At 42.3% G+C, this 12,951-nt stretch overlaps 1 protein-coding gene across 1 annotated transcript in view; it reads left to right on the top strand.

The window, feature by feature from the left end:
- Positions 1–12,951, top strand: part of LOC149198681 (dihydrolipoyllysine-residue acetyltransferase component 1 of pyruvate dehydrogenase complex, mitochondrial-like) — a 286,422-nt gene that overhangs the window by 232,089 nt on the left and 41,382 nt on the right. The window lies entirely within an intron of this gene.

The following is a 12,951-nucleotide window of genomic DNA, read 5'->3' as shown; positions in this document are numbered from 1 at the left end:
GTGGGAAGGGTCTCACGTGCACAAACCCCATCAGCAAAGTTCAACGAACGGGGGAGGCCATTCACTGCAATCCGCACCAACTCAGTGGGTAGAATGGCCTCTCCAATCGCTGCCAACTCATCTCTCACATTAGTAATCTTTGTGAGATATCCAGCTGCACTATCATTACCCATCTTAATGTTCTTCAACTTCTCTTTCAAGACCATCTTCCTGTTCTCATTGGTACTCTGGTAGAGATTAGACAATGCTGTCCACATCTCATGGGCATTGCTCTTTCCTCTCACATGAGGAATGTAATGGTCTTTGATTCCGTCTAGAATCAGCCTCTTACCCTTGTTGTTCTTTTTATTATAAGCTGTCAATTTAGTAGCATCAGTAGGCACAACAACAGGGTTCTGTGTGGTATTCACCATGATATCCCAGACTTCTGCCTCCTCAAAGATACTCTGCATTCTCTCCTTCCAAACGCTGTAATTTGTATGCCCATCCAGCCTATCCTCCACCCTCAATCCCAATGACATCCTGCTGTCCTAAAACTGAAAAATAACACTGCTGTAGTAAAGATAAAACTGCTGTTTATGAAAAAATCAGCTTGCTGGAATTTTCTGAGTGAAAAATCAGTAGCTGTAATTTTTCCTTTTGCTGTCTCAAACTGTTTTCAACACTCAAGCTCTGATACCATATAGAAATTTCTCATTTCCCACCTCGGTTTTCAGTTTCTCCTTATTTCTCCCATATAGTTAAATGCCCTTTCCCATAACCATACATTTAACAAGATGGAAAAAATAAATTTGCTGAAAACACAAATTCTGGAAATTTTACAGAATGTTGGAAATTGCAGAAATAAAAATCAGCAGTAATAAACAACCATTAAAACACATTTAAACACTGAGATTTTTGGTCAATGTGACCCTGGAAAAACCCCCTACAACTCTTGGGGAAAACCAGTTTGAGAGCACCACTTTTATCTTCTTTCATGTCAGATTCTCCACTAGAGCCTTGAACTCTTTGAATCGACCAAAAACCTCATCCTTGGTTTTCATAAAGTAGATCCAAGTCTTCCTTGAATGGTCATCGATGAAGGTGACGAAGTATTCGGCACCGCTAAGAGCTTTTGTGAACATCGGCCCGCAGATGTCTGAGTGTATCAATCCTAGAACACTCTTAGCTCTATTGTTACTTCTGGAAAATGTTGCTTTGGCATACTTGACTAGAGCACACCCTCTGCATACATCATCTTGTTCGGTACTTAGTTTTGGAACTCCTGATATTGTTTTCCTGAGAATTCTCAGAGCCCCATGGTGTAAGTGTCCCATGCTCCTGTGCCATAGTTCATTCAAATCTTTATCTCCATTGCATCCTATAAGTGCCATTGGAGATTCTAGCTGTAATCTATACAGCCTGTTACTTCTGATTCTAATCTGGGCCTTCCTTTTCCAACTTGGTTGTTTGACATATACTTTCTCCTTAATCAAGAAAACATCATAGCCCTTGTTTTGAAGTTGAGATACAGAGAGTAAGTTCATCCCCAATCCCGACACATGCAACACATTGGTTGCACAAAGCCGTTCTCCTGCTTTAGTTTGAAAGACTAAAATACCTTTTCCTATGGGGGTACACTGCCTTATTTCCCATGGTGATCTGAAAATTCATCCTTTCTTCCTGATAATCTGAAAAACATTCTCGAATTCCTGTCAAATGCCAGGAAGCTCCACTATCTATATACCAAACCTTAGAGGAGGCAGAGCTTGCTAGGCAAGTGACGACTTCTTCCAATTTGGAAGCTAACATAGCGTGATCCATGCCCCTTGTGCTTTATTCTGGAAATCTGCGTGAGTCTCTTTGAGTTGATGCCTCTGCATCATGCTTTGTCCCATAGCTGATTTTTCTCTCCTGCTGCCAGATCTCTGCTCTGATACCATGTGAAAATTTCTAACCTGAAATTCTACTGCAACAACTGATTTATTTCACCTACTTATTCTTCACAATAGGTTATTCATGAAATCCCTTCAGCAAATATTAAAATAAATTCTACTGCAGTTATCACATAATTACACAGAGGAAATACATACACAAGAACCAATCACATCAACACAGTTGTTTTTGGACAATTGTCCTTGGAAAAACCCAATGTGGGAAAACCGGTGCAACAGATGAGGGTTTTATTAATCTTCAGCAACAATCACTTTTACAAGGAACGATTTTACAGATAAATTGAGAGAAAACATCTGAGACTTTCCCCTGGAATTTTTTTGACACCTTGGAGAGCCTTCTCCCACTTCTCCATCACTTCTGCGTCACTCAGCGTGGTTCTCAGTGGCTCTGCGGCCCTCTGCATCAGCTTGCATGAGGGTTGCGTCTCCCCTGGATTGCGTCTCCTTCTGCACTATCTCTCAATGTCCTTGCGTCACCTCCTCCTCAGTCACTGACTGCTGCTAATGCCCTCCTCTTCCTCCACCCTGCAACTCTCCCTTTGAAATCGATCTCCTTCTCTTTGAGAATTGATTTTCCTTGAGATATTGAGTATCTGCTAGTGTATCTCCAAATGATCCTAAATGATCCTCAAGTCTTCTCTTATACATTTCCTGTTGATGAATCAACAACCGAGATTAAGTCTCTAATCAACGACTAAGATTAAAATAGACTTGATTCTCGTCTCTTGGAGGCTTCTCACCCTTATCTTTATTAATACCCATTAATATTTTAATTTTCCTAAGTTTAGACTTAGGAACCCATTAAAAATGTTAATTATTTTAATAACTCTTCATCCGGGTGGAACTTCTCCAAATGATTTCTGGGTCTTGGAGATCTCATGTGCCTTAGCCTCTCCACCAAATTTCAAGGCTAGAGCATATCCGATACTACCCAAAATCAACACTCAAAGGGGTAATAACTGCTTCATACTATTCACGACATGCTCTCATTTCATGGAGCCCCGAGCTGTAATATAAAAAAAAATCAAGGAAAGTCAAAGGGAAAATAAAGAGGGGTGGAAAAAGAAAGGCTTGGGTAACTCATGTATCCACGATTGCTCCTTTCTACATTTATATACTCAATATCTGGACACCCCTCATTATTACCATCCTTGTACTGATGGAATTTGGCCTTGAGACGCCTGTGGCCCCATCCATTTCATCATCGTTCATATGGCACTTATTAATTGAAGGATGTACCAAGGACCTGTATTGCCCCTTTGGGGTTGGGAACTCCTAATAGGGTCGTCTATTAACGACTCCTACCTAGAGAGGTAACACTATTACGATATCAAAGCCCCAAATTTGGAAAGGAAGCCCCATATGAAGTCTCAATTTGCCCTTGATTGACAAGCTTGGCTCACTTAAGTGCATTAATAAATTATTGTACGTGATGTTGAAGAATTCAACATTGGACATTATGTGTGATTGACAAATGGTTTCATCATGGGCTAGGTAACTTAATTGGGGCCCAAGTCCACTAGAGGGTCATATTGACACCCTTGGGTGAAGCGTTGAGAGCCATGGGACTCCCATCATGTGTAGAGCATTGTTTCACGCCATGAGAACCTTTAGCACCCTCAGTAGTATGCTCATTGCCCCACATTATTCACGAGATGATGCACTTGGAGTAGTGTGCCTTGACTGACTCAACATTTACACGTGGTGTGGTAGCTGATCAAAGGCCCAAAGGAGGTTTGTCTCACCTCTTGAGACATGGGAGTGCAAGCACCATCGTTAGAACCCTCAACACTGGAGCATTACAGGCTATTCTATTATCAGGAGACCCATGAGACCAGTTTTGTACCCCAAACACAAAATTGGGGCCCACATGATGACTTGCATGGAGAGTTAGGGGCCATCCCCTAGTTTGAGATTTATGGAGCCCTCTCACACATTTTGGCAGAAATAGGACTCAATGTTGCCTTGCAACGACCCTACATCAGCGTGACGTCATCATTTCGGCTTGCATTTGGAGGTTAATTCATGATTTTGTAAAGCTACTTGGTCAACTTGTGACCAAGGGATGCATCTTGCCCATTTTTATAATGTTGAGGGGCTTGTAGGCATAATTCGACTTAGTAGAACACATATAAATAGAAGATCATTTCATTTGGATTGAATCATCATCATCACTTGGGGAAATTTGACTCTTAAGCTAATTCACACTTGTTCTTGTATTGACTATTGGAGTATCTTGATGCATTTCAATATTTGAAGCTGATCTTTGATCTTCTTTTGTAGCTATCTCTTGGATTATGGATGGATATATTGCATGTCATTTTGTAAGCGCCTTTTGTTGAAATTTTACTTTACTATAGAGCTTTTCCTACTTTAAAACAAATCGTTTTAGGTGTTCCAGATTTGCAGGTAGAACATGAAGAAGTTTGTAAAGGATGCGCGCTTGGGAAGAATGTTAAGAAGCCCTTTCCAAGTAGTGAAATTAGATCCAAGGAAATTTTGGATCTAGTCCATTTTGATGTATGTGGTCCAATGTCAATGGAATCCCTTGGAGGCTCTTTATACCATGTAACCTTTATTGATGACTTTTCTTGCAAGACTTGGATTTACTTCATGAAGACAGGATGAAGTCTTTGGCAAGTTTCAAAAATTTAAAGTTGAAGTGGAAAACTTGAAGTGAAAGAAAATGAAGATCCTTAGATTTGATAAATGGAGGCAAGTATACTTCCAAGGAGCTCGTTGCTTTTTGTAAAGAAGCTAGGATTAAGAGGGAGTTGATAGTTCTTGATAATCCACAACAAAAAGGGTTGTTGAAAGAAAGATTAGAACCATTGACAATCCGTTAAGGCAATGATGCATGATCAAGACTTACCTATGTTTCTATGGAGTGAAGCAACTATGACAACTGTCTACATCCAAAATAATGCTCATTGAATTTTGGAAGACAAGACTCCTGAAGAAGCATTTACTGGACATAAACCTCAGGTTGGTCATGTGAGAATATTTGGTTGTCCAATTTATGTATATGTGCCCAAAGATAAGAGGAAGAAGCTAGATCCTACAGGAAAGAGAGGAATATTTGTTGGATACAATGAATCGTCAAAGGCTTATAGAATCTGTGTTCCAGGACAAAGATAGGTTGAAGTTAGCAGGGACATGAACTTTGATAAGAATGTTTCCTATTGGAAGTCTAAAGAAATTCCAATGGATTTTGATGAGGGCAAAGAACATGAAGCTCTCGGGGAAGAGTTGTCTACATTGAAAATAATAGTCCTCATCGAATTTCAGAAGACAAGACTCCTAAAGAAGCATTTACTAGACATAAACCTCAGGTTGGTCATTTGAAAATATTTGGTTGTCCAGTATATGTTCATGTGCCCAAAGATAAGAGGAAGAAGCTAGATCCTTCAGGAAATAAAGGAATATTTGTTGGATTAAATGAATCATTGAAGGTTTATAGAATCTATGTTCTAGGATAAAGACAAGTTGAAGTTAGCAGGGATGTGACCTTTGATGAGAATGTTGCCTATTCGAAATCTAAAGAAGTTCTAATCCCAAAAAATCAGTTTCCACTCTAATGGATTCATTCAGTGTAAGCATGTTGTGTATGATGTAAAGCGGTTATTACCCCTTTAAAATGGGGTAGTTCATCACCACTAGGGGTTGGGACGTGCATGGGTTCCTTAATGATGTGGGGGCACTCATGGTTCCCTAGGAACATGGGTGATGGGCCATGATAAAGGGTATAACTCATGTTTGGATTTTGCCCACATGTTATATTAAATGCCCTGGCATTTTTTTGCATTTTATAATATTCTTTTTCTTTTGTTTCTTGCTTATAGCCATGATATGCTTTTAACGTTCTTTTAGTTGCATCAACCCCCGAGGCAACATTTCCAGGACCAACCCAGATATGTGGACAGGGGAGAGGGAGAGTGCTAGTGCTTTGTGGACCCAGTGGTCACATGGATCTAGAGAAGGAAAATGATGAAATAGGGCTTGTAATGTGTGGAGGGGAGTGAAAAATGTGGGACGATAAAATGGGACCACACTACCAAAATCAGGGTTTCCCAAGTAGTGACCTTCCTAAAACAATATGTCAATAGGGGAGATCCCACGAGACTAGGATTGAGGATTAACTTGCTCGATAATTAATACAAAGATATATACATCTTTATTAATACTTGAATGATGAATGCTACATAGAAGGGCCCCTGGCTTATATACCGCCTCAAGTGCCTCTTGGTGAATGGGCATGATCTTCTGATTGTGCCCTTTTGCCTAATTAATCTATAATTACAAAATTATTAATTTTTTTACATAACATTGCCTTCAAAGCATACGTAACGATGGGTGTTGTTGACGAAACGCTCCTGTCTCCCAAGAGGCTTTTTCTTCTGGTAGGTTCTTCCACTTGATGAGGTACTCTTTAATTACTTGAGATCATATTTTCCTTTCCCTAGCAGTAACAACTCCTTCTGGTTCTAAAACGAACTTTGCCTCATCATCTCATATATTCTGTACATTTCTATATAAATATTATTGTCCTATAATGGATATTTACATATATTAGATCCTCAGAGTATATTGTTAAGTATACGAACCTTGTTTGTTACAATGGAATTAGAGCATTCCTCTGAGTATATGAACTTTGTTCATAATTGGTATCAAAGCATTCCTCTGAGTAAAGAAACCTTGTTTGTTACACCCTACTAGCACATCATGTTATATCTCATCAAGTACGAGTAGGCGATTTCTATTTGAAAGGAGGTGTAGGAAGTTAGATTTCATTTCTACCAATGCCTTTTTGAGAGTCTGAAAATCTACAAGTGAAGGCTCTCATCGCAAACTATGATGTGTCACTACACTTCTTCAACAATAGTTTGCCACCAATACCTGTGTATCATCATAATGTCTCGTGGTTGCCATAATCTTGTTCACACTCAACTTCAATTAGGCTTATGAGCAACATCTACTTCATAAAAGAAGTCAATTGATGGGTTTGGTTTCGCACCGCTAACTACCTGTGTGTTATCATCTTTGTACACCTCTTGGGAATCATCATCAATTGTCGTAGCCTCATGATTTTTCTTGTACTCATCATCTAACTCAACCATCTTGCTAAGTGATGACAAACATTCTGTAGCAATTTCTGACTCCCCTTCATCCCAAATCCTTGTACCAACTGTTGAAGTTTCTAAGTTTACTTAGTTAGAAACACTTCATGCACTTTTTTTGATTTATTCCTACCTACTTGTTATTTTTCCTTAACAAATTATTTACAAAGTAAATACTGAAAATAAACACTTGTGCATGCTCAACATATTACAGATCAACAACTAAAAGAAACAAGAGGAAACACACCATATGACACCATGAGAGAGAGAGTGAGAGTGAGAGTGAGAGTGAGAGAGTGAGAGTGTGAGAGTGAGAGAGTGATAGAGAGAGAGAGAGAGTGAGAGTGAGAGTGAGAGAGAGAGAGTGTGTGATAGAGAGAGAGAGTGTGTGAGAGTGAGAGAGAGAGGGAGTGAGAGTGGAGTGAGTGAGAGTGAGAGAGAGAGAGTGAGAGTGAGAGTGTGATAGAGTGAGAGTGTGAGAGTGTGTGTGTGTGTGTGTGTGAGAGAGAGAGAGAGAGAGAGAGAGAGAGTGAGAGTGAGAGAGAGATAGAGAGAGAGAGAGAGTGAGAGTGAGAGTGTGAGAGAGTGAGAGTGAGAGTGAGAGTGAGAGTGAGAGAGAGTGAGAGTGTGAGAGTGACAGTGACAGTGAGAGAGAGAGAGAGTGATTGGACTAATGTCCCTGGAAAAAACCAATGTGGGAAAACTGATGCAGCTATCTGAGGGTTTTCTTATTAAGAAATATTAGAGCACAATTTGGGCGCCAAAACTGGCCTACCCAACAGAGATTTCCTTAGCAGTAATACCTCTAGGTTTCTGACAAATCTACTGGTTGAAACCCCAGATAATCCTTCCGGCAGTTACTCAGCACCAATTTGCCCCAGAAACCCCAGTGTCTGCCCAATCTGTACTGCGTCAGCCTCTCCTAGCCCAGTGCTGGCACTACATCAGCCTATCTTGGCCTATGTCAGCCCCACGAGGCCCTGCGTCAGCTATGTTGGCCCCTCTGGTGCTCTGCGCAACACTTAGTTGCGTCTATGTGGCCCTACGTGAGCACTGACTGCGCTGCTGCTATCCCGACACTATCTCTGCCTCTCCGTCTCTCTGTACTCAATGCCCCTCAACTGTTCTCCTGATCATTAATTCTATCTCTCTTAGCAAACCCCTCTCTAGAGAATAGAATGACTGATCATTTTGGTGTATTCTCCAAGTGACCCTCAAGCCTCCTCTTATACTTTTCTTGTTGACATCTCAATGGCCGAGATTAAGTCCCTAATCAACGACTAAGATTAGATCTGGCTTGATCCATGTCTTTTGGACCATTCTAACACAAATTCGTATTAATACACATTAATGTTTTATTTTCCCTATGTTTAGACTTGGGGATTTCTTGATTTGTTTAGAATCTGCCCAAACCCTTTCTGGGTATTGGAGATCTCATGTGCCCCAACCTCTCCACCAAATTTCGTGGCCAGAGCACATCCGATGCTACCCTAAATCAACACTCGCTCTTAGCGGGGATTGTGCTCTAGCAATACTCCTCACTGCGTATTACTCTGATCATCCGGCATCGGTACCTGTGCTAATACTAGGCCTTCCTACCCAACATCCTCTGCACTGCTGCATCTTGTAATGCTGCCCATGGTTCTGCCACTGCCACGAATGCATCTGTACGACAACTCACTCTGCATCTGTGCTGCTGCTGGTCCTTCCTCCCAGCACTGCATCTGGACTGCCCCTCCTCTCATCATGTTGCATCGTGCTGCCCACTGCTGCACTGCAACTTAGTTATTGAGAAGTAAGTAACTGATCTCCCTGTTGGGCTAGAAACACCCATTAATGCTAAAGCTCCCTTTGCCGCTCACAAGTGCTCCCTCTTTGACCTCTCCGTTGCTACAACAACTCCCTGCATCTTGCACCGTTGCACACCTCTCTGTGCCTTCTTGCACTAGTGCAACACTCTTGTGCCTCTTGCACTGCTGCAACCTGCTAGCTCTGCGTTGTCTCGGGACTCTTGCACTTTTGCTCTCTCTGCCGCCCCATCCGCATCTGTCTCTACCCACCCAGCCAGTCTTGCTACTCCTCATCGGGGCTCCCGTAGCAAGGTCTAATCCAAGAGGTTGGGTATCTCAAGGATCCTGCCCCTCATTGCCTGTAGTCCTCCTCACTACAGCTCGATGTCTCCCCACTTCCACTCAAGTGGTGTGTGTGCACTCATGGCACAGTCATCGTCTGTCAAGACTTCCTTCTCTACCCGTGCTGGCGCTGCCATAGTCTCAGAAAACTCTCCCTTACGTTTCTTCCTTGGACACTGGGTCGCATGTGGAAGCACTTGATCTTGGAGAGATCTTTCTTCTTCCGCTTCTCCTGCTTTCCCTCAGATTCTAGGGCCACATCCTCCTCCTCCTGCTTGACCTAGGTCCCTTTGCTGCTGCTACCTGTCTTCGACTACCGTCTGATCTCTTCTTGGCGAAGAGATGCCCACATCACGTCCGTAAGTGGGAGAGTCCCTTTGCCTAGGATACTTTGGACAAATACTTCCCAACCTTCTGAGACAACATTCAGGGCTATCCTCACCATAAGCTCCTGATCCGGTGTCGCTCCTATAGCAATAGCAATCAACTGGTCTCGGATCTCATTCAGTCCTCTGAGGAAAGTGTCAATCGATTGACCCTTCTTCATCTGATACGACCTCATTTGGTTCTCAAGCAACATTCTTCTCTACACTGAGGTATGCTGATACAACTTCTTGATAGCATCCCACATCTCAAATGTCGTTTCCTTCTCGGCTATATGTGGTACCACATGATCCTTGACTCCGTTAAGGATAATGCACTTGGCCCTCGCCATCGCCTCTTCGTACTTGTCATTATCATTGGGGTCAACTGGGACAACTATTACCTTCAAGGCGAAGTTCTTGACATGATTCCTGTCAAGCACTGATAAGATTCTGGCCTTCTAGACTGCGAAGTTCGATGCTCCGTCCAGTCTATCTTGGTCTCTTACTCCGTGTAGTGCCATGATGCTCCTCTACTTCCCTCCTGGAAGTTCTCTGTTCGACTCCTCTGAGTCTCTTCTTCCCGTCTGGAAGTTCTCTTTTGGACTCCCTTTGAGTCTTGATTTCCCTCTTGGAAATCCTTTTGCTGCTTGTCGTGATGCCCGCTACTCTGATCGACTCGTGCAACTGCACTGCTAATCCGGGTTCCTCGGCTATAAACCCTCGGTAACAACTCCTCTAGCCTTGCTCTGTCAGGTACTGTTTTGACTACAGTACCTTACCAACTCCACTCTGCAATATTCCTGCAACCTTGTAGACCCCAACAACTGCCTCTCTGTGAAATGCGTCAGCCCCTCTCTGCCTCACGTTGGCTCTGCGTCACCCCGGATGGGTCTGCATTAGCCCTGGGATGCCCTGCGTCAACCCTCTGGCCCTCTGCGTCAGCAACGCTGGTCTCTCTAAGGCTCTACGCAGCTCCCGACTTCCTCTGTGTGGCTTTGGTTGGTTCTGCGCCACACTTCTTGGCTTCTGCACTGTTAGAAACAACTTCTGTCACCTTGGGACAACTGTTTTCTGCTGCTATTGCTCCGCTCTGCTGACGTCTTTTAGTCCTCCTGTGATTTGCAATCACGCTCTGATACCATGTTGAAGTTTCTAAGTTTACTTAGTTAGAAACCCTTCATGCACTTTTTCTGATTTATTCCTACCTACTTGTTACTTTTCCTTAACAAGTTATTTACAAAGTAAATACTGAAAATAAACACCAGTGCATGCTCAACATATTACAGATCAACAACTAAAAGAAACAAGAACAAACACACCATATGACACCATTATTTTGGACCAATGTCCCCGGAGAAACCCAATGTGGGAAAACGGATGCAGCTATTTGAGGGTTTTCTTATTAAGCAATATTTGAGTACAATCTGGGTGCCGAAATTGGCCTACCCAACAGAGAATTTCCTTAGCAGTAACACCTCTAGGTTTCTGACAAATCTACTGGCTGAAACCCCGGATAATCCTTCCGCCTATTACTCAGCACCAATTTGCCCCAGAAACACTAGTGTCTGCCCAATTTGGACTGCGTCAGCCTCTCCTAGCCTAGCGCTGGCACTGTGTTAGCCTATATTGGCCCGTGTCAACCTCACGAGGCCCTGCATCAGCTATGTTGGCCCCTCTGGTGCTCTGCGCAAAACTTAGCTGCGTCTGTGTGGCCCTGCGTGAGCACTCGCTGCTCCTTTGTCTCTCTCTCTGGCTGCTCTGCTGCTATCCCGACACTATCTCTGCCTCTCTGTCTCCCTGTACTCAATGCCCCTCAGTTGTTCTCCCGATCACTGATTCTATCTCTTTTAGCAAACCCCGCTTTAGAGCATAGAATGACTGATCACTCTGGTGTATTCTCCAAGTGACCCTCAAGCCTCTTCTTATACTTTTTCTGTTGACATCTCAATGGCCGAGATTAAGTCCCTAATCAACGACTAAGATTAGATCAAGGGACTCCATTAAAAATATTAATTATTTTAATATCTCTTGATCTGTTTAGAATCTGCCCAAACCCTTTCTGAGTATTGGAGATCTCATGTGCCCCAACCTCTCCACCAAATTTCGTGGCTAGAGCACATCTGATGCTACTCCAAATCAACACCAAACTGTTGGCTAGCTTCACCTTCAATGTGCATGACTTCTCCCAAGTTGTCTTGGGAGGTTTGAGCATAGTCCTCACATTTAATCATTTGTTTCTCTTGCACTCACAGCATGAACACTGGGGTTTTGTTCAGAAGTTGTACTCTTCTTATTTCCATCATCTATAGATGTGCGATCTCATTTTTTCTTTGTCATCCATGCTTCAATTGGCTCTATCACCTTGTGAAATTTCCGTTATATTCTTCAAATTTTTGAAGGACTTCTGTGAATTCTTCTTGCAGCGACTGATCCCAAGGCATTTTTTTTCAATTAAACCCCTCAAATTTCTCCTTTGACTCTGGTATTGGAATTTTCTTCTTGGTATCACCTTGATTTAGACCCACAACTGGCCAAAATCGTGCTCTGACTTGGTAACTTCTTTTGTGATGTATTTGTGGTATTTTGGATTTATCAAACTATTGTTAAAGTCTGCCCATCAACGACACAACTATCCAAGAGCATGCTCTGATACTACTGTAAGATACCCTCCTAACAATATCTTAAAATCCCATTAAATTTCTGAGTTTTGTTTGAGGACTTTGTGGTATTTTGTCAAATACTTGTCATGTACGTGGTTGGAGGTGCACTTTTAATATTTGAAGCCCAAATAGAGATACACAGTGCCAAAATACTTGATAAACTACTTTAAATCAGCAGCATAAAATTCATATTGCACTCAGAAATAAAATAATCCATTGATGTACATTTGCAACACCATAGTTCCAGGAATAAACAGTCATTTCACTATCTTGCAATAAGAGTTTACAGTGGGTGATATAATACAGGAACCTGGTATCTTTCAGGAATATAAACTTCAAATAATAATTCCCTTTTTGACAGCACTAGTAGCATAACCTATGCTACAGCCAACACCACTTAACTCCCATGAATAATACTGCCCCAGAAATAGATTCGAACTGTCCAGCAATTCGAGAACTCCCATGAAATGACTGTGTATGAGTCCACACAGTTAGCAATGTAATGATTCTCGTGGCTTCTTTTAACAGAGCTGAATGCAGCCCCTTATATGAAAGATCGTAGCCCTCTTCCCAATGCAGTCCTTGACCACACACAGCTCCAGCAAAACAGGGAACTCGCCCCGTCTCACCCTGCCCCACCCCCAAACTCGCGATTATTGGATAGAAATGCTGATGATGTATATCAGCTCTCTAGTAGCACTTACACACTTAGAAATTTATTCCCTGTATGAAGCAGTTCAACA

This window comes from Pinus tabuliformis, chromosome 2_1 (assembly GCF_031772625.1).
Source record: "Pinus tabuliformis cultivar Carrire ecotype Pingquan chromosome 2_1, CPIR1, whole genome shotgun sequence".
Lineage (NCBI taxonomy): Eukaryota > Viridiplantae > Streptophyta > Pinopsida > Pinales > Pinaceae > Pinus > Pinus tabuliformis.
Note: the sequence above shows the minus strand (reverse complement) of the source record. Positions and strands in the feature narration are given on the sequence as shown.